Below are 22,230 nucleotides of genomic sequence, written 5' to 3'. Positions count from 1 at the left end.
CCTTAAAAAAGTCAGGGAAAATCTCTTAAAATGGTCAGAGAAAACTGGGAATTTGAATCTGAAAATTTTGTTGCAACCCTGTGCGGGTTTTGGGGCAGGTTCGTGCGATTTCAAGGTCGGGCCACTCTAGGATTTTTAACCCAACTCACTCGTCAGTTTCAACCCGGCGAAAAAATCTCATTGTACTCTTTAATACTGTTGCCACAAGCTACATATATAATAAATTATAGTGTTGTAAGTAAAATGGTTTTCCGGAAAATTTTCCCCATTTTATTTTTCCGTAAAATTAACAACACTAATTGAATTCACGTTAAATAAATTTTGCGTTAATTGAAATTGATAAATCGGAAATCAACATAGATATGATCAGGAAACTATAGAGGTATACACTCGGAATGTCTAAGGTTCCATTGGGACGGTGATACGAAAGCGCGTCGAGAAAAAGGCGGGGCTTAACTACGTCAAGTGTAAGACGTAACACGACATTTCTAATTCATTGGCTCGAGGTTTGACGCGAAAAGAATGCGTCGTCATGGTAACAAATAGGCGATCTTCCCGCGCAAAAAAGGCTTATAAAACAATGGATTTAAAAACCTCAATTTGTTATCGTACTTAATATTTTGAAGTAATTATAATGTCCTTCGCGAAAGAAGTGTAGTGAGACCTAATTTCAGGTATTTGTATGGTTATAAAAGAGATAATCAGGTAAGCTAATAATATAATAACCGTGACTCGTCATTAAACCTAATGACGAGTTTTCCCGCTTTAAGACACGCCCGTTTCTACGAGTTTCATCACGGCCGTAAAAATCTTCCTTAGACATTCCAAGTGTATACCTCTATATTTTCCTGATATGATTTAAAAACAGTTGAAATAATTTTATTTTAGTCAGTCATACCTAAAACATTTCCGTTTGCCGAGTCCAGAGTAAATATAGAACGGGTATTGCCGAGATTACCACCTTGACGTAGTAAACAAGCAATTTGATGATTGTTTATAAGTATAATACTAATAATACGCTATAATGAAGCTTAAGAATAATTATCTACATTAAATATTTATTGATCACTTTGAAATTTACGCAAAAGGCATTTCTAAAATGGATGAATATAACACGCGCAGGAACCTTCAGGAATTCAACAGGAAATAGGCGAAATTCGGAATTCCCGCCGGCGATTTACCCGGAAATTCGTGCAAGTATCTTTCCTCCAAATGTACTAGATATTTTGCCTTTCTTAACCTGCAACTAAATATAGTTTGACATTCGCTCTTCGGGCTGATCAAATATTTGAATCCCTCCGAAATCCGTGTTCTAAATATTTGCGAAGCTTGAACAAATTTGGCCCCAGTTTATTTAAATTATAATTCCCTTCAAAGATGATAAAACCCCCCGCAAATAAATGTTAAAAATATCCTTCGGATGTTAGCGGGGATTAAGCACGGCGCAACAAAACGTATACGGCAAACGCCCAACAGTGGGTTATATACGCTACGAAAATAATTATACGACCATAATCGCACCTCTACTTATTAAATCGAAAACGTTTTGACAAGATAATTGACTAATTGCTTCAAAACGTTTTGCGATGGGCAGACTCCGCTCATTTTAGAGCGGATCGGAGGGTTGGGAGTCGGAATGAGCGGTCACTTTCAAATATTTTCGACTAAATTTTAGCTTGATGAAATGAGCGGAAAAGGAGTGTCTGTTTTGGACTCAATGTGAGCTTTATTTTTTAATCTTAAAACTAAACTGTAATCCAACTGAGACGAGCAAATGATAATTAGCCTATAAAATTACGCTTTTACGTGAATTTTCCGAGTGAGTAATGTTCTTGGCGTGAGAGAGCTATGAGCGATTACGAGAGTACGAACTGACCTTAGAAAATTTGAGAGAAGAAAAGAGATGAGCTATTAGTAAACGCGTTTGTTCTGAGTGGGCATTATCCGAACCGCTCTCGAAAAAAGCGTGAGAAACAAATATGTCAGATTAACATAAGCGGTTTATGAGCTGAGATTGGATTTCCAAAAATGCCCATCACTGTCAACTTTAAATAAACTTAAGTACAGGGTTAGTACACGACCTGGAATACCTGGAAAACCTGGAAAAGTCAGGGAATTTGAAAATCTTTTCAAAAGGTCAGGGAAAAGTCAGGGAATTTGAAAATGATTCCCAATGGTCAGGGAATAGTCAGGGAAATTTAAAATGGTCCGAAATAGTAAGGGAATTTTAAAATGACCCCAAAAATAAATCCGGAAAATAAATTTTTGAAAAAAATACATAATTAACATTTTTCAAGATTTTACCTCAAAACATAAATTTATTCTACACAAATGGTCAGGGAAATTTGGAGATTTAGTCAGGGAAAACCTGGATATGTCAGGGAATTTTATTCCGGAAATTTTGTACGAACCCTGAAGTAGTTGAAAACGCTGCAAAAATGCTTAAATGTTTCTGCTAATCGAGGCGAATATTACAGAATTTTTGGAGTAAAACCTCGTAGGCGTTTTTTCAGTTCAAAATCGAATAAAATGTAAAAATCGGCCTCATCCAATAAGCAAAGCGACTAAAACAAACGTCCAAAATTTCCCTCAAAATAGACAAAGCCCGCACAATATTCCCAAAATCACCAAAACAGCCACAATTTCCAAAACATAACCCTAATAAAGCCCCCAAATATGGTTAAGCAATTCTAATATCGAACAAAATTTGTAAATTTGATAAGCGCTCAAAAGTATTAAACAATAGACCAAAATATTAAACAATGGACCAACAGTGGTAAACAATAGACCAACAGTGGTAAACAATAGACCAACAGTGGTAAACAATGGACCAACGGTGGTAAACAATGGACCAACGGTGGTAAACAATGGACCAACGGTGGCAAACAATGGACCAACGGTGGCAAACAATGGACCAACGGTGGTAAACAATGGACCAACGGTGGTAAACAATGGACCAACGGTGGCAAACAATGGACCAAAAGTGGCAAACAATGGACCAAAAGTGGCAAACAATGGACCAAAAGTGGCAAACAATGGACCAAAAGTAGTAAAAAGTGGGAAGATAGACCAAAAAGGCCTTATAGTTGCAGTAACTAAATATATCCTAGCTACTTCTATATTTGAAATAAACTTCACATTAACTAATAAAATGTTCCGTGAAATTAAAAACTTACGCGTAATCCGTATACGTACACGAGTTGAGTCGTTACGGATTTCTGAAGTAGCGAAATTTGTTTAACGCGATTTAAATGAACCTTCAGCATGCGATTCGTTAAATATTGGCCAGTTTAAATAGCTGACGACCAAATAAAGAGTTTGCGGCTTAATATGGTCGTTATTTTGGAGCTTGATTTACCACGTTGCTGGCTGGCCGGAGGTAATCAGTTGAAATTCAGGTCAGGTAAAGGTCAGAGAATTTGAAACGGCTCTAAAAGGTCGCTGAATTTTAACATTTTTTAAAAAGTTGATGAATTTAAATTTATTTCTGAATTTTACTATATACATGGAATTTAAAAATGGGCCTAAAAAGTCAGGGAATTTTAAGAATTGATAAAAATACAGGTAAAGCCAGGTAATTCAATTTCATCTTGACTCGAAATCTATGACAAATTCTGTTAGTTTCTTTGAAAGTTTTGCTAATTTTATTAACGTTACAATAACCTTTGTACTGAAATATAAATTGATTTAAATTTATTAACTTCGGATGAAAGTAAAATATAAAATTAAAAATTGTCTAATTTGACCTTAAAAAAATTCGGGAAAATCTCTCGAAATGGGGTAGGGACATTTGTTCGAATTTCAATCGTCCGAACCGCCGAAAAAAACAAATGTTTCAATTGTTCGAATTGGACAACTTGTTTGTTTCATTCGTCCGAATCCGTAGCGTCATTTGTCCGAATTCTGTCGCTAAATTAGTATTTCTTATTGCTGATTTTTTTGGTCCGGATTTTTTTTAGTGCAAGAATAAGAAATAAAAAACTACATTGTAAATATCGTTGTTTGTTAGTAAGTGGGAATTGCGTTGAATGCTGTGGATATTTTAGGTTAGGTTAGGTTCACGTTAATGTTACTATTTTCTTATATTAGCAATATAAAAAAACAACCAATTCCTAATGTTCGAAAAAACGGACAAACGATTATTCGAACAAATGAAATTCGCCAGTAAAGTTAACATAAATTGAACGACTAAATCACCAACAAAAGTTGTGATAAATTTTTCGGGCAAATGAAATGTTTCCGGACATACGATCCTGTTTTCTGGCATTCGGACATTTGTACCACCGTTCGGACGAATGAAATTCGAACAAATGTACCCAAATCCTTGAAATGGTCAGGGAAAACAGGGAATTGGAATCTGAAAATATAGTTGTGTGATATATGCTGTTGTTATTATCTACGGTCGGGATATTATAGTCATTATCCGATAATGACTATGTCGAGACTATGCAATTGTTAAAGGCCAATTAGGTTGTAATTTGTCAAACTAGTAGTGTAAACATCAAACGTTGGTACGAGTAGGTGATTGAATTTTGGGTGTACAATTTGTTTGAGATAACAGCTATTTGAAATTCAACCAATGAAATTTAGCTATTTCGTGACGTCACTGACGTTGAAACCTTTGAAATGTCGTCTGCTTACTATATAACATTGCTATTAATAATTATCAGCTAGGCTAATACCCTTGGCACAACCTTAGTCTCAAGACATCGAGCGACTTTTAAAGCAATTAATCAAGTGGACTAACGGTGGCAAGCCCTTCATAGCACGCTAACCAACAGCTCCCTGCACTTACTATTACCGTTAACCTCTACAACTGAAGAGCTCGGTGGGATACTCCTCTAACCAGTGAGGATAAAACTTGCAAACTCAACGCATTTTGAAAAGCAAAATTTAATACAGATAACAGTATAAGAAGTACGAGCCCTAGTGTGGAAAATAGGCGCTTCAATAAAACATCTTCTAGAAAATCGCCAAGAAGTAATGTTTCCGAGAGCCAGGACCTGCAAGTCTCTGTTTATTTGGTGCTTGTTAAAATAATGGAAACTTTTCACCTGTAGGGTATGCAACAAGACATATTAAGGCTTAGCAAAAACACGGCGTTATGTTTTCATTACTTCATCAAGCACCAAATAAACAGTAACTTGCAGGTCCTGGCTCTTTGATATATTAAGATGTTTTACAGGGCTGCCACATGTCAGGGAAAAAATGGAAATCAGGAAAAAGTCGAGGAATTTAAAAATGGGCCTAAAATGTCAGGGAATTTTCAGAATTTGTAAAACATCAGGGAATTAAATTTTATCTTGACACTATATGAAGGTAATTTTACTCTAGATCTGTGACAAATTCTATGATTGTCATTTATTTCCTTGAAAGTTTGGCTAATTTTTTCAACATTGCAATAATGTTTTTACTGAAATATAAGTCCATTTAAATTTATTAACTTCTGATAAAAGTAAAATAAAAAAATTTAGCCCTTAAAAGGCAGGCAAAATCCCCGGGGCCCAGGCGAAAAGGGCCCACGAGGAGAAGCTCAAAGGGGGGGGGGAGTGCAAATCAAGATAACTTGGGAAACGTTTTCAGGGCTCAAGGGCGTGGGGGGGGGGGGTGCAAATCGAAGGGGCCCGCGATTAAGTTTGTCCCCGGGCCCCAGGATACCTCTGCACGGCCCTGGGGGCAGCTCACTCCCTACATTAACTATTAACGTTAACCTCCACAAGTTTTAATGGAAGGGGAAACCCCTTTAACTTATAGTTATTATGTTACTTATGGCGTAAGTTATATAAAAAATTAATTATAAGTCGGACTCTGTAAACCATCACCGTTAACAAAAGCGACATAAGACCCAAAAGTGTGTCAGTATGGTATAATATTTAATGAGAGTTTGTCGCGAAGCAAAAAAGAGGGAGTGGGAGAGGGGGTTGAAAATACGTCATCAAAATTAGAAATTTTCTCCACTTCAGCGCCGCCGAGTGAGGCGTTTTAGAACGTATGTCTTCGGGAAAATAAATCGAAGAGATAAAATCGCGGCAGACCATAGACTAAATATAACGTTACTTGTACTATTCCAACTAGTAGTTTATGTAGTCTATTGTGAGACTAGCTCTCAGTAAATATTTTAACGGGCGCAAAGGTAAAGTTGACACACTTTTGGGTCTTATGTCACTTTTGCCGTTAACCTCTTCAAGGGGGTTTTAAGGGGAAACCGAAGAGCTCGAGGGAAAACCCTTTAAACCAGCGGGGAGGGAACTAGCAAACTCAACGCGGAAGTAGTTGCTCCGAGTTTTCACCCAGTGCCACAAGCTGGGATCGAACCCGGCTCCTCTTGCTGCGAGGCGAAAGTGCTAACCACTTAGCCACCCCAAAATGGATTATAAACCCATTTCTGGTGAAAAGGGTGACCAATTAATTGGCACATCGGATAGGACCACTAATTCGTCATCAATAAAATAGCATCGTCCGAACGGTAGTTAATAATTGCGTTGAAACGGCGATTAATGACAATAATTTCCATAATACAATACACGGTTTATCTATTTTTCATATTTGCTGGCGGTTTCTCGAACGAATAAAAGTGTAATGTTATGTTTCGCCAAGCGTATCTTGTAATCGCTTCGGCGATTTCTCGGGCCTTTAGTTGGCAGAACGGACGCCAGGATCGCTACAATCTGCCCACTTTTATTGCGAAAGAAAAGTCTCCCGTTTCTCGGGCTACTCGACACGTTTGTCCGAGTACTCTTTACCCAGTTTCCCGGCCTGCAGACCGAGTGTCGGGTGACTGGCGGGCCTCGCGGGTCTTTGAACTGTCTGCGCCTCTGCCCGCGCGCTGATCATTGGATTTATTGGAATTTGATTCGTCCGCGATCCTAGCGACATCCAGGTGGCGCGATGGGAAACGAAAAGTCTTGGCTTTTATAATTATTTCGATTTTTGACGGTTTTAAATTCTAAATGCGGTTGGGTGTATTCTTAATTTATGCAATTAGGTTTGATCATAAGTAACGTTATAACGTAAAAGTGTGACAATTAGCCCAAAATCATCACAGAGTTGCCACGGTATCTGGAAAACCTGGAATTCCTGGAAAAGTCAGGGTGTTTGAATTTGGGTCTAAAAATCAGGGAAAAGTCAGGGAATTTTAAAAATTAGTCTAAAAAATCAGGGAATTTTAAAAATTAGTCTAACAAATCAGGGAATTTTAAAAATTAGTCTAACAAAACAGGGAATTATAAAAATTAGTCTAACAAATCAGGGAATTTTAAAAATTAGTCTAAAAAATCAGGGAATTTTAAAAATTAGTCTAACAAATCAGGGAATTTTAAAAATTAGTCTAACAAATCAGGGAATTTTAAAAATTAGTCTAACAAATCAGGGAATTTTAAAAATTAGTCTAAAAAATCAGGGAATTTTAAAAATTAGTCTAACAAATCAGGGAATTTTAAAAATTAGTCTAACAAATCAGGGAATTTTAAAAATTAGTCTAACAAATCAGGGAATTTTAAAAATTAGTCTAACAAAACAGGGAATTTTAAAAATTAGTCTAACAAATCAGGGAATTTTAAAAATTAGTCTAACAAAACAGGGAATTTTAAAAATTAGTCTAACAAATCAGGGAACTTTAAAAATTAGTCTAAAAAATCAGGGAATTTTAAAAATTAGTCTAACAAAACAGGGAATTTTAAAAATTAATCTAACAAAACAGGGAATTTTAAAAATTAGTCTAACAAAACAGGGAATTTTAAAAATTAGTCTAACAAATCAGGGAACTTTAAAAATTAGTCTAAAAAATCAGGGAACTTTAAAATTAGTCTAAAAATCAGGGAATTTAATTTCGGTAACAAATAGGAAACTTTTACTAAAATATTGGTAAAAAAAATACAAAATCTTGACACAAAATAAGTCAGGGAAAATCTCCGGAGATGGGCAGGGAAAACCTAGTAAAGTCGGGGAATTTGATTGAGAAAAAACTGTAGCAACCCTGTATCACCAAAATAAGTGGATATTTTTGCCTTGTTCTGGGATAATAAAGAGCTAGGCTAATATGATATTAGCCTAGCTCTTTATTCTCGTAAATAAGTCCCCCGCGGACACCGCAATGCAGGAGGGCCACAGGGCTTCAGGGGCCCCCTAAATTCCTGTCAAACAATATGCGAGATACCGATTAAAACCCAGGAAAGAGTTTCGCAGGGGGGTGGGGGCTAGGTTGTCCTATCTACGCCACCCTTGGCACCACCTTCGTCATCTAGCGACTTTTAATGCCTTATTCTAATGGCCATTTGCCCGGTTACAATGGCTATGAGGGTGGTGGCAAGCCTTTCATGCCACGCGAGCCAGCAAATCCCTACAGTCCCAACATTCACTGTTACAATCAGGTTTGATCGTAGTGCTCCCAAAATACCACTTGTAAATAATGCTAAATATTGAATAATAATATGTGTAATCAACAATATCATTAAAATAACCGGAATATATCAACTTTGGAATATCTGAAGCTTAAATTTAATCACTCTACAATAGTGCTCGGAATTGTTTATTCATTATCCACAAATTTTCCGATTTATTTAAAAAAACGTTGGTAAAAAGAATATTTTAACTTATTTATTTATGTTTTTTACGCAACCAAGCATTCATTTGAACAAAAGTGGTATTTATTTAAATAATTGTTTGTTTTATTTATATAATAGGCTTATTCACTTTCGATTATTTAAACATTTTACAATTTTTATTCAACTATTGGTTATTTAAATAAATATTATTTAAATATCGCCGAGCTTATTTTATTCGTGGATAAAAATTAATCGACTGCTGAACACTACTCTACAAGTCGGTCCCAAATATTAAAGGTTTTTATCTTCATAAATGTAGGTTATATATATATATATATATATATATATATATATATATATATATATATATATATATATATATATATATATATATATATACCATTATCTAAAACGTTTCCCAATTTTATACGTTATTTACCATTATTTAACACCTGTTAAATGCCACTTCGGAACCCAGTTTGATCATAAGTAACGTGATACCGTAAAAGTGTGACACTTAGCAAACATTATAGCCTACTTTTGGCTCGTTCTGGGATTTGGGAGTAGGGTAAGAAGAGTAACCCTATGACGTCATTTTACTCCGATTCTGTGGTGGCCAATATTTCGAGTCGGGGTATAAACGTTTTCTACTAAAAGTATTAACCTACTGATGTTAAAAGATATTGCGTAATCAAGGTTTAGTTCCTGCATGCAGAGCTCCCTAGTGTCTAAATATAACCAAGGCTAAATATACTACTACCAAGGTTCCATGCAAGTCCAAGTGCAGGCCCCCAGAGGTCCTATAATTCCTATAAAATCCTATATTTTCAAAAATCTCCTAAACATCCTATATTTTTAGCAAAATCCCCAAAAAATCCTATAATTTTGATATTTTGCTCATTTCAAATCCAACCACTCAGTTAAATTGCTAGATTTAGCTATAGGATACATTCCTATACCAAGTCATTCTAGTCTATACCTTTGTTATTGTTAATATGGTTAGCTACTAGTATATTTTTGTGATAAAATGGTTAAATAGTTTATATTTTTAAGTGAAAATCAAAGATTTATTGCTCTAAATATAGATTTTGTTATTAAATGCATAAAGTTAAAAAATGAAATAGCATATATAGTCCTATAAAATCCTATAATTTGAAAAATAGTCGTATAAAATCTTATATTTTTAGAAATATAATCCTATTTTCTGGCATTTTCGAAATTTTGAAAATTGTTCAAATGTTTCACGGGGGGGGGGGGGGGTTTCCTAGGAATCGGTCAGAATCCCATGTTATTTTCAACGGGAAAATTTCCATTTGTTGTTGTCAAAAACATTTTTCGTTGCCATGGCAAAACGGTTGCCCATTGAATAAATTCCCATTAGGATTTTTCAAGTTACACGAAGGTTTGCCAATGCCCGAGTTTGAACAAAATTGTGAGTTCGGTTGCGAGTTCAAGTGGGAACTCGGCGAACAATTGCATTAGAACGTGTCATACTAATTGATGGTATATTACTTCTGACGAACGTTATTGGTCGAATTATTAATTCAAGAATTAGGATGATAATCTAAAATCGTTTCAGACCTATAGTTGTTGATTTAGTTTATTGATTTTTGATAATCTAAGACCTTTTGTAATGTTTATTTGATTGATAATGTTTTGCAGCTTTCATTTAGAATTCCCGAAATCTTTTTTTTTTCAAATAACGATTTTCTTAAAACTAAAGATGCAATTTAAGTTAAAATTTAATACATTTTCCTACTTGGTAACTGGTTTGTTTTGAATTGGCTTGTCTGTAAGAAAAAAGTTCGATTTGGAAATTAGTATTAATTAGCTAGTGTCATACTTATGGTGATTATGTTGCTTATGGTTTGATTCATCAGTGTTAGCGCGAATTGGAGTCTTGGAGCTCTATTTGGAGAGGGCATTTGTCGAAAGGGAAAGTTGATTAGCTCGATCGATTCGCCGTTTAAGTATCGCTTTAAATTGATGATGAAGCACGCTCTTTAGGCGTAGGAATTTGATCGTAGGATTCTTTGCGATTTAGGTTTAGCTATTCCTTGAAATTTGGCCCTAGGATTCCTCGTCATTTAACCGTAGGATTCCTCGTCATTTGATCGTAGGATTTCTCGTCATTTAACCGTAGGATTCCTCGTCATTTAACCGTAGGATTCCTCGTCATTTAACCGTAGGATTCCTCGTCATTTGACCGTAGGATTCCTCGTCATTTGACCGTAGGATTCCTCGTCATTTGACCGTAGGATTCCTCGTCATTTGACCGTAGGATTCCTCGTCATTTGACCGTAGGATTCCTCGTCATTTGACCGTAGGATTCCTCGTCATTTGACCGTAGGATTCCTCGTCATTTGACCGTAGGATTCATCGTCATTTGACCGTAGGATTCATCGTCATTTGACCGTAGGATTCATCGTCATTTGACCGTAGGATTCATCGTCATTTGACCGTAGGATTCCTCGTCATTTGACCGTAGGATTCCTCGTCATTTGACCGTAGGATTCCTCGTCATTTGACCGTAGGATTCCTCGTCATTTGACCGTAGGATTCCTCGTCATTTGACCGTAGGATTCCTCGTCATTTAACCGTAGGATTCCTCGTCATTTGACCGTAGGATTCCTTGAAATTTGACCATAGAATTCCTTCTAATTTGTACAGAGAATGCCCAATTTTATTTCCTAATTCTTCCCAAAATTTTGGGCAAATTTGCTAATCACTATGAGAAAACCATTAATATCAAATGTACCGCTTGAGAGCATTCTACCGTTTAATATATCATTTACATTACTGGACCTAACGGTCTCTGTGATTACACATCCGAATTTTCGGTCTCCGATTGCCCAAATTTATATTCTGAATGCGATGGCTCGTGATGCGTGTTATCAATTGTCCGCCAATAACCTTTAAGGCGTTTTTTCTTGAAATATATAGAAATCCACCAGAAAATATAAATCTGGATAAATATTCAATATCTAGGGAATTCCAAAGAAATGTTATAAATAAATGAAAATTAATATTTTCGGGAAATATCTGGATATATCGTGATATATCGGGGAAGTATCTGGATATATCGGGGAAGTATCTGGATATATCGGGGAAGTATCTGGATATATCGGGGAAGTATCTGGATATATCGGGGAAAATATAGGGATATATCGGGGAAAATATAGGGATATATCGGGGAAAATATAGGGATATATCGGGGAAAATATAGGGATATATTGGAGAAATATCTGGATATTTTGGGAAAATATAAGGATATAGGGATATACTGGGAAAATATAGTGATATATTGGAAATTATAGGGATATACTGGGAAAATATAGGGATATATTGGAAAATATAGGGATATATTGGAAAATATAGGGATATATTGGAAAATATAGGGATATACTGGGAAAATATAGGGATATATTGGAGAAATATCTGGATATATAGGGATATATTGGAAAAAATATTTGTATATATTGGGAAATATCGAAATACATTGAGGAATTATCGGAATATATTTGGGAAATATCGGAATACATTGAGCAAATATCGGAATCTGGATAAATTGGAAATATATTGATATATTGGGGAAATATCTGAATATATTTTTGGGAAATATCGAAATATATTTTGAATATAGTGAGAAATATGGGAAGAAATCTTTGTAAATACAATTTAAATAATAGAAATAATTGTAAATCAGAAATCTGTAGCATTTTCTTCCCAAGCAGATAGCCCCTCGGTCGGAAACGGTTCTTTAAGCAAATGTATGCCAGCACAACACCAACACTTCACCGCAATCCGGCCAGAGCAATATTTTCCCTCTAAATGAAATTTCGTTGCGAAACTTCGTAAGAAAAAGAAATTAGTTACAAGGATGGATAAAGGAGGATGAAGGAATAGAAAGGCCAGCAGTACTGCCAGCCCAAATCGCCAGCGTTCGGAGGAACCGCGACTGCGCACGCTCCGAGGCCCCTTTTCCCATCGCGTAAAAGTAAAACGTCCGACCCTTCGCCCCAACCCGACGTCACCCGACATTAAGTTCCTGAAGTGGCCGGTCAAGTACAGTCTACGGCGTCGTAACAGAGGCCCGTAGTGTCCGCTAAGGCTGGAAGCGGCGGGCGCGTATCGTTGACGTTTTTCGTGTTTTCAATTTATCACCGCGAAACCCCGTAATAATGGTTTTGGCGCGTCACTCGCGCCTGTCAGTGGGAGCTAAGGCCGAATTCCTCGCTTCCCGTCGCGCTGTCAATTTGACCCGTCCCCGGCCAAGGTTGTCGTTTAGTCGGAGGACAATTTAACATGACAGTTGGTCCCGGAATGTTTTATTGTCGAGCCTCCACCGCCGCGGTCTGAAGCGACATCTATCGACGACCTTTGCAACTATTTTTTTTCTTATATATTTATTTTCCCCGCTACGAATTTTTTTTTATATTCGTTTCGAAGTCGGTTTGCATTTAAATTTGAACGTCGATAGTGTCGATAGATGGCGTTATTACGTTAGGGTTTCCACTGACTTGTTATTGTGGATAGGTGTAGGATTGTACTTACTACCGGGGTTGGGGTAAAAACTTCTTCCTTTGTGGGCCATTATTCGCATTTTATTGTTGGATGTTTTGAATCGTTTCAGGGTTAGCTGGGTGGCGGTAATCCGTTGACCTTTTTGACGCCGCTTTTGGGGGGATTACCAGGATGTTTTGGTCGCTCCAATTTTTACCACGAGTTATTCATAAGTACAAGTGATCCAAATCAATTTATTTAAAATAAACCCGTTGATTTAAAAATAACTATTGTATTTATGAAAATGTACAAATGGTTATTCAGAGCAAACTAATTTAAATTTAGTTTTTAATGATAAATTTAATTTAATCAAGATTAATTTAGAATTTCCTTTAAGTTACCATTGAATTCGAATTATTAATAATTATTTTACAAGAAGTTCAATGTATTTATGAAACTACGAAAGTAGGTTCTTCAGCAATGGTAATTCACAGCAAATTAATTTAAATTTAGATTTTAATTGAAAATTTAAATTTAATTAAGATAAATTTAAAGTTTCCTTTACGTTACCACTGAACTCGCATTATTAATCATTTTGTCCATAAAAGAAGTCTATTAAATTCAATAAAAATCCGATTTAAATCAAATAAATAAATTATTTCCAATTTTTAAAAATAAAGAAAATCAACAAGTAATAATAATAATAATCAGCTGGCTAATACCCTTGGCACCACCATAGGCCTAAGTCATCAAGCGACCTTTAAAGCCATTAATTCAGGTGGCCGGGTTACAACGCGTAGGAGGGTGGTGGCTAGCCCTTCATGCTAACCGAGCCAACAGCTCCCTAAAAATAACAGTGGCGTAAATAGCAGACCGCGCGACGCGTAGCGGGCAGGGGCGAGAACTAGGGGGCCCCCAAACGTTTATGATTAAAATCGGTGCTATTTAGAGGGCCCCGAGTCGTTTTTCGCGGGGGGCCCCCGGAGTGTCCAATTACGCCACTACACTCACTATAACCGTTAACCTCGACAAGTTAACGCTATTTTATTAAATTTTAGATATTTCAATGAATTTTGATTTACATTATTTCTTACGTTAAAAGTATTTACAAGTGGAACTCACCCAGAAATGTTTTTGACATTCGTACAAATCCGGTCCACTCTAGAGAAAAATGAATTTAGAAATCTTGAAATCAACTTGAAAATTCCGAAATCTGGGCAAAAATCCGTATCAAAAGCTCGAAGTCATCCAAAATAACGAGAAATCAACGCGTGAAGTAGCTTTTTTTTTAATAGATGTCGCTAGCGTCGAAATAAAAAAGGCGGTACTTACAGGTACCCCTCGCGTTGATTGGATCGTTTGTAAATTGGTCAATAACATAAATTACAGTAATTTATACATCAGTTTTTACACGGGATTTATAATTTAGGTTAAAGTCCACTATGTAGAGTATAAGTTGTCTAATTAAAATACTTTACAATGGCTCTCTGACGACGTTATCATTTGGCTAATTTTAGGTTTAGCTTCCTTTGCCATTAATAGATGTCACCACGCTCTCCACTAAAGTCGCTATTTTTCGAAGGATCAGATAGATTCACGGCCATCTCTAATAACAGAGGCCTTTTCTTAATACAGGTGGCAATGATAGAGCCGACAGTTGCTTTAAATCTCAAAATCAGTTTCTGATTTCAGAAATCACTTCGAGTTTCCAAATTTCACTTACGTACTGAAATTTACTATTAACTTGTTATATTCTAAATTGGTGTTTAGTTGGTTTTGCCGATATGGTTTATATATTAAATATTACATAACAACGGGGTCTCTAAACTATTGATTAAAATTAATATCTCCATGACCCTGATCTTTGAAACTTAAATCTGCACAACCCTGAAACGGAGATTCTCTCGAGAGCCTACAGAGAAATGGATTTATTACATCAATTATTATCCTTAGCCCATGCATATCGATTTTATTCGATCCAAGGTCGAATATTCGAATTCTCTCTGACCTGAATACAAAGGACATTTTTTTTCATTCTTTGACCCTTAGACGAAAACGTTCTATTTTATGACCCTAGAACGATATGTTTGGACGATAATGTTATACACATATTGTTAGACCCTTAGACGAAATTGTCTGTTCTGTGGCCCTTAAACGAAATCATATATTTTATGGCCCTAGATCTAGTTGCGATATTATTTGACCCTTAGACGAAAATCATTTATTTTATTATTTTTATTATTATTGTTTTGGGAAAATCGTTTATTTTATTATTTTTATTATTATTGTTTTGGGAAAATCATTTATTTTATTATTTTTATTATTATTGTTTTGGGAAAATCATTTATTTTATTATTTTTATTATTAATATTATTAATGTTTTGGGAAAATCATTTATTTTATTATTATTTTAGTCTTTTCCAAAAATCATTTATTTTATAATTTTTAGGTAAAAATAATTTATTTTATAATTTTTAGGTAAAAATAATTTATTTTATAATTTTTTGGTAAAAATAATTTATTTTATTATTTTTAGGTAAAAATATTTTATTTTATTAACTTTGTGTAAAAATATTTTATTTTACTATTTTTGATCGAATATATTCCATGATATTAAAACGAAATATTCTATTCAATTGCTCTTATAAATTGCCCTATTCTGTGACCCTTAGGCGAATATTCACAATTTTTAAACCCTTAGACGAATGTTCTAATTCTACTTAAGTTTGTTAACAATGAAATCGGGGCCCGGGGAAGAAAGAGCTCGATTTATCTCAGAAAATGTAGAATAATAACGGTTCTTTGGCCCGGAAATATTGATTTCTCGGGGCCCGGGCCCTCCCAACACAACGTAATTTTTTAAAGTGCATTAAGATTAAGATTTAAAATAAATTAACATCAGCGTTTTTCTCTTCTTCTGATAAATTTATAATATTTTGCTCAACTTCTACGACAGAGGGCGATACATTACGGCGTCTTTTTGGCGCTATACGGGAAAGTATCCAAAATGGTTTCTCGCTTAAATTGAAAACTTCCAAGAATATCTTATAACGTCCACTCAGATATTCAAATTTCCTTAATTTAATTTGCAGAAATCCACTTATGATCTCTAATCAAAGAAAGTTAATTAATATATAAGTCCACTTAATTTATGAAAATTTTTCGGCGGCTTGAAATTTTAATGAGTTTCCAGGAATACATCTTCAGGTTGTCGGTGATTTTGCGCTAAAATAATAAGAATTACTTTCCAATATATATAAATATATCGTAGCTTATTAAATTTGACGAAGTCCATACATATTTCATTGAGTTTGTAAGATAATGCGATTAAATATCTCGGAAGCGTACGAAGCGGGTAAAGTCTACGTAGCGGATGCCTAAACGCGATATATTCCCCGAAGCCTTTGCCGATTTAAACTAGCAGCCAGTTAATTGGCTCTGTGAAAAATAGTCTCCATATTGAACAGCTGTTTTCGGTTATTTATTAATTCGCTCTTAAGCCTTGGCGTCCGAAAGCGCGTACAATGAAAATTAATTTCCCCCGACTCCCGATCGTTAGATGGCGCTGCCGACGTCCTTATTCTCTGATTTGTTTAACGAGCTTTCTAGACGGTGAATAACTCCTGTTCATTTTCGTCTACTGGGGTTTGCTTAAAGTGATTTCGTGATTTCAATTTTCGTTTGACAAGGCTTAACTTAGTTGATAGGTTTTATCCAAGGTTCGTAAAAGAAAAGCACGGTTTTATCGCCTCGTATAATGGCTTTTAATAATGCAATATTAAGTTTTGCACTTGGTTTGGAACAGGGCCGTAATAAGGCGTGTGCCATTTCACAGGTTAGTAGGCCCGTTCTTGTTTTAAAATTTTTTTTAATATTATTTTAAAACAAAAAATAAGGTCTGAATTTTGTTAGGGGCCGCTTATTCTACTTTGCACAGGGCCCCCAATAGTCTTAATCCGGCCCTGGTTTAAGGTGGAAACCGGGAAATACCGGGGAATTAAATTGTCGACAGAAAGGTCAGGGTAATTCTCATTATTTAGTGAAAATCAGGTATAATAATATTGAACCAATTTAGGTTAAATATACTTATTCGTGAAATGATTGGCTAAGTCAGCAATGACACTAGGTAATTGCTCGCGACAGAATAATATTAAACCTTAGTTTTTATTGAGTTTATATTATAACATTGGGTGCTCTTGGACCTAGAGAAATCGGGGAAATCGGTTTGCCAATAGTTGACTTTGCTTCAAAGTAGTTTTTATATATTATATCTCGGGAATTTTTTGTCTTAGAAATATAGTTTGATTTGCAATTATTCTTAAATTAATTAGGTCTATTCGAAAATGAAAAAAATATTAAAAACGGATACTCACCCTTTAAAGGCTTTTACGTGTTAATTGGGGATCATTGAATTTAAAATTTCTGCCACCAGGTTTAACGGAAGTTAGTTACGTTAGTAACAAGTCGTAGCTCTTGATAACAGACGATTTTTAGATTCTGTTCGCACTAAAAATATATAATCCTGCATAATTTTGTAGTTTTAAATCAATTCACTTGATATTGAAGTTGGATTATTTAATACTAATTATTTTATAATTGTTAATTTATTTAAATTTTTAATTTTAGAACTCTTCTGTAAATAAACTAACTTGATTAGGAATTTACTAAAGATTTTATTAGTGTTATTAATTAAATTTTTTATCCTATATTTTAACATATTCGGTTGAAATCCAACTGATAAAACTTTAATTTGTAATTTTTCTTGAAAATCAATGACCCTCGCGAAAATTGAAGAAGCAGATTCGAAAAGATTTTGAATTTTATTTTCTGATAAATATTACGTTATGACTCCTTTTAAATACACGGTACAAAGCTTGCGTATTTCTATATTTTAACCTTACAGAACTCCTTAAAGGTCGACTACATAAATCTTCGGTTTACTCTGTCTTTCACTGGAAGTAGGCTTACTGCAATACACGTGTGCCATGCAGTCAGCCTACTTCCAGTGAAAGACAGAGTAGACCGAAGATTTATGTAGTCGGCCTTTAAAATTGGAAAATTTGTCATATGATTATCCTATAATTTGGAAATTTTTATCCTTAAATTTGGAAATTTTATCCTATAATTTGGAAAGTTTTATCCTAGAAATCCTATATACCTATGACCCATATTGACCGGTAGCCCAGGACAAGTTTCTAAACCATTTTAATCAGCGTAATAAAAAAACATCAAAGAATCTGACCAAAATTAGCATTTTTCTTTAAAACTTTCGGAGTATATAGTTGGCGCCGCCGCCACCAGTCGGCGCCACCATACCGTAAACATTCCCGTTTCTAAAGGGGGGGGAGAAGTGATGGAGGAAAGGGAACAGCAGCGGCTCTTCCAAAAAATCGAAATCCCAGTTGGCTTCCCATTCGTAGTCTCGCCGCGTTCCCAGACGCGCCGTTTCTACTTTTTGCATGCAGCACTCTCTCTATCAGCCGTCGTCTTTTTAGTTTTTGCGTCTCTTTGCCGCGGGCCATAAGAAAATATCGCTCTCATCTAGGCCTCGGCTCTCCTTTGAGGCGCCGAACGTTTTTACGAAGAGTGTAAAAGACGCGAAAACGATGCTCGATAATTTCGCGTTTCTTTTGGATAAAATTGCGCGATTCGGCGGTGTGTTAAATTTGTGTTGTGCGTATTTTAGGATTAACTATATTGGATTAAAATCGGGTTTTCAAGGTAAGATTTGGACGACTACTATCTGGTAAACGTTAAAATATTTAGTTTTAGGCTTAACGAGTAGAGGTTTTCTCCCGTTACTTATCCCGCAGGTGGGTTTTTCGCGTCCCGGACTCCAGGTGCTTTTATCCAAGTTGTTTTTAAATCCATTTATTTTGTCATTATATTTTTCGGACGCCCAGAGTTTTAATGTCATAAATTATATTGTTTGTCGTCGAGTTAGGTTAATTAAGTTTTGCGATGTTTTTTTTGGCACCACAGATTGCGTTTCTACGGTTTTCGGTGTTGAGGTTTTCCGCGTTATGTTAATTTATTTAATCGTTAATGCTTCACTCTACGGTGCGTATGTTTCAAACTTGTTATATAAGGCTTTACAATTTACCGCGTCATAATGTTTCCTTAAGTCTTACTTTTAATTGACTTTTTTAGTTTTAAACAGTTGGAAATAAGTTTTGATAATTATTTCGTCAGTTGTATTAAATTTGGATATTTTAATTACACTTTTGAAAAAAAATTATAGTTATAATCGGTTTTATTTAAGTAAATTGTTTAATTTTAATAATCCGAATAAACGTTCTCAAAATAAATATTTGAAAATATTTGGCATACCTTAGTGTGTTATTAAAATTTAAATATATCCTATTATCAAAAACTTTGAACAGGGCTGTTATAGGAAATTTTAAGGAATTTGTGCAAAAGTCGAAAAATTTAAATTTATGGAAATTCAATGAACTTAATTTTGAAAAATGTAAGTTTGTAAACGATAAAATAATTATTTTTAGTTAAAACATGCCCTGTAAAGGCTTACACTAAACTAAAAGCCGAATAATATTTCTTAACTTCTGATAAAAGTAAAATATATAAAATTAAAATTTGTCTTAAAAATATCGGGGATTATCTCTTCAGGGACAAGTCAGGAAATTTGTATAAATATTATGGCAACCCTGTTCAAATCTTGTAACCAAATCGAAAGATTTTAAATGGAATTAAAACTTGAAATCGAGGAAACCATTCGTTCCTTTCGTTATTTGGGTCTTTGCCACCTGCGATGTCGTGGCTGGCGACGAAACATTGAAACATCTACTCGGCCATCAGAAATACTGACAAACCATGCTGTCGAAATGTGTTAGTTTAAACTGTGAACCTGGGTTTGAGGTTTTATTCTTAATCTAGTTAAAATAATTACTAAATTTAAACAATATGATTTATTATTGAATGTTATAGGAAACTACGTTATGTTTAAATCGCTCTATATCAAACTAAATTTTTTATCATACCCTATAAATCATTTAAATTTATTTTATACATTAAAATAGTGATTTATTTTGGGAATTATCCAAGTTGTAATGTTTGTTATTGGAAACAGCCGAGTTGTAATCGTTTGTTATTGGAAACAGCCGAGTTGTAATCGTTTTTTATTGGAAACATCCGAGTTGTAATCGTTTTCTATTGGAAACAGCCGAGTTGTAATCGTTTGTTATTGGAAACAGCCGAGTTGTAATCGTTTGTTATTGGAAACAGCCGAGTTGTAATCGTTTGTTATTGGAAACAGCCGAGTTGTAATCGTTTGTTATTGGAAACAGCCGAGTTGTAATCGTTTGTTATTGGAAACAGCCGAGTTGTAATCGTTTGTTATTGGAAACAGCCGAGTTGTAATCGTTTGTTATTGGAAACAGCCGAGTTGTAATCGTTTGTTATTGGAAACAGCCGAGTTGTAATCGTTTGTTATTGGAAACAGCCGAGTTGTAATCGTTTGTTATTGGAAACAGCCGAGTTGTAATCGTTTGTTATTGGAAACAGCCGAGTTGTAATCGTTTTCTATTGGAAACAGCCGAGTTGTAATCGTTTTCTATTGGAAACAGCCGAGTTGTAATCGTTTGTTATTGGAAACAGCCGAGTTGTAATCGTTTGTTATTGGAAACAGCCGAGTTGTAATCGTTTGTTATTGGAAACAGCCGAGTTGTAATCGTTTGTTATTGGAAACAGTCGAGTTGTAATCGTTTTTTATTGGAAACAGCCGAGTTGTAATCGTTTTTTATTGGAAACAGCCGAGTTGTAATCGTTTTTTATTGGAAACAGCCGAGTTGTAATCGTTTTTTATTGGAAACAGCCGAGTTGTAATCGTTTTCTATTGGAAACAGCCGAGTTGTAATCGTTTTCTATTGGAAACAGCCGAGTTGTAATCGTTTTCTATTGGAAACAGCCGAGTTGTAATCGTTTGTTATTGGAAACAGCCGAGTTGTAATCGTTTGTTATTGGAAACAGCCGAGTTGTAATCGTTTGTTATTGGAAACAGTCGAGTTGTAATCGTTTGTTATTGGAAACAGTCGAGTTGTAATCGTTTTTTATTGGAAACAGCCGAGTTGTAATCGTTTTTTATTGGAAACAGCCGAGTTGTAATCGTTTTTTATTGGAAACAGCCGAGTTGTAATCGTTTTTTATTGGAAACAGCCGAGTTGTAATCGTTTTCTATTGGAAACAGCCGAGTTGTAATCGTTTTCTATTGGAAACAGCCGAGTTGTAATCGTTTTCTATTGGAAACAGCCGAGTTGTAATCGTTTTCTATTGGAAACAGCCGAGTTGTAATCGTTTTCTATTGGAAACAGCCGAGTTGTAATCGTTTTCTATTGGAAACAGCCGAGTTGTAATCGTTTTCTATTGGAAACAGCCGAGTTGTAATCGTTTTCTATTGGAAACAGCCGAGTTGTAATCGTTTTCTATTGGAAACAGCCGAGTTGTAATCGTTTTCTATTGGAAACAGCCGAGTTGTAATCGTTTTCTATTGGAAACAGCCGAGTTGTAATCGTTTTTTATTGGAAACAGCCGAGTTGTAATCGTTTTCTATTGGAAACAGCCGAGTTGTAATCGTTTTCTATTGGAAACAGCCGAGTTGTAATCGTTTTCTATTGGAAACAGCCGAGTTGTAATCGTTTTCTATTGGAAACAGCCGAGTTGTAATCGTTTTCTATTGGAAACAGCCGAGTTGTAATCGTTTTCTATTGGAAACAGCCGAGTTGTAATCGTTTTCTATTGGAAACAGCCGAGTTGTAATCGTTTTCTATTGGAAACAGCCGAGTTGTAATCGTTTTCTATTGGAAACAGCCGAGTTGTAATCGTTTTCTATTGGAAACAGTTCTTTTGGAAACAGCCGAGTTTTAAATATTCTTTTGAATATAGAGGGACAATAATTCTATATGGGATGGAACGTTTTATCGTTGCATTTCAGAACATTTTCTTTTATTAATTAGGTTTTAATTATTTTAAATAGCAAGATTGTATTCAGTTTCTGTACAATATTTACTTCTCCCTTTTAAGTGAGTAGTTTTCTGTCAGGCAATTCACGCTTGAACATTAATCATCCACAAATCTTAAGTAGGTGAAAGTTTTAAATGAATAGGATCTAGACGGCAAGTGACGCTATTCAATGTAACTCCGGACTTAGAGGTATTTAAAATTTAAATTT

The 22,230-nt window shown here is 35.1% G+C and overlaps 1 protein-coding gene across 5 annotated transcripts in view; it reads left to right on the top strand.

Annotated features, from left to right (window-relative positions):
- The window catches only part of LOC149958677 (uncharacterized), a 143,593-nt gene that overhangs the window by 60,850 nt on the left and 60,513 nt on the right, over positions 1-22,230 (top strand). The window lies entirely within an intron of this gene.

This window comes from Leiobunum rupestre, chromosome 2 (assembly GCF_980474605.1).
Source record: "Leiobunum rupestre chromosome 2, qqLeiRupe1.1.hap1, whole genome shotgun sequence".
Lineage (NCBI taxonomy): Eukaryota > Metazoa > Arthropoda > Arachnida > Opiliones > Sclerosomatidae > Leiobunum > Leiobunum rupestre.
This window is presented reverse-complemented; position numbering and strand designations above follow the sequence as displayed.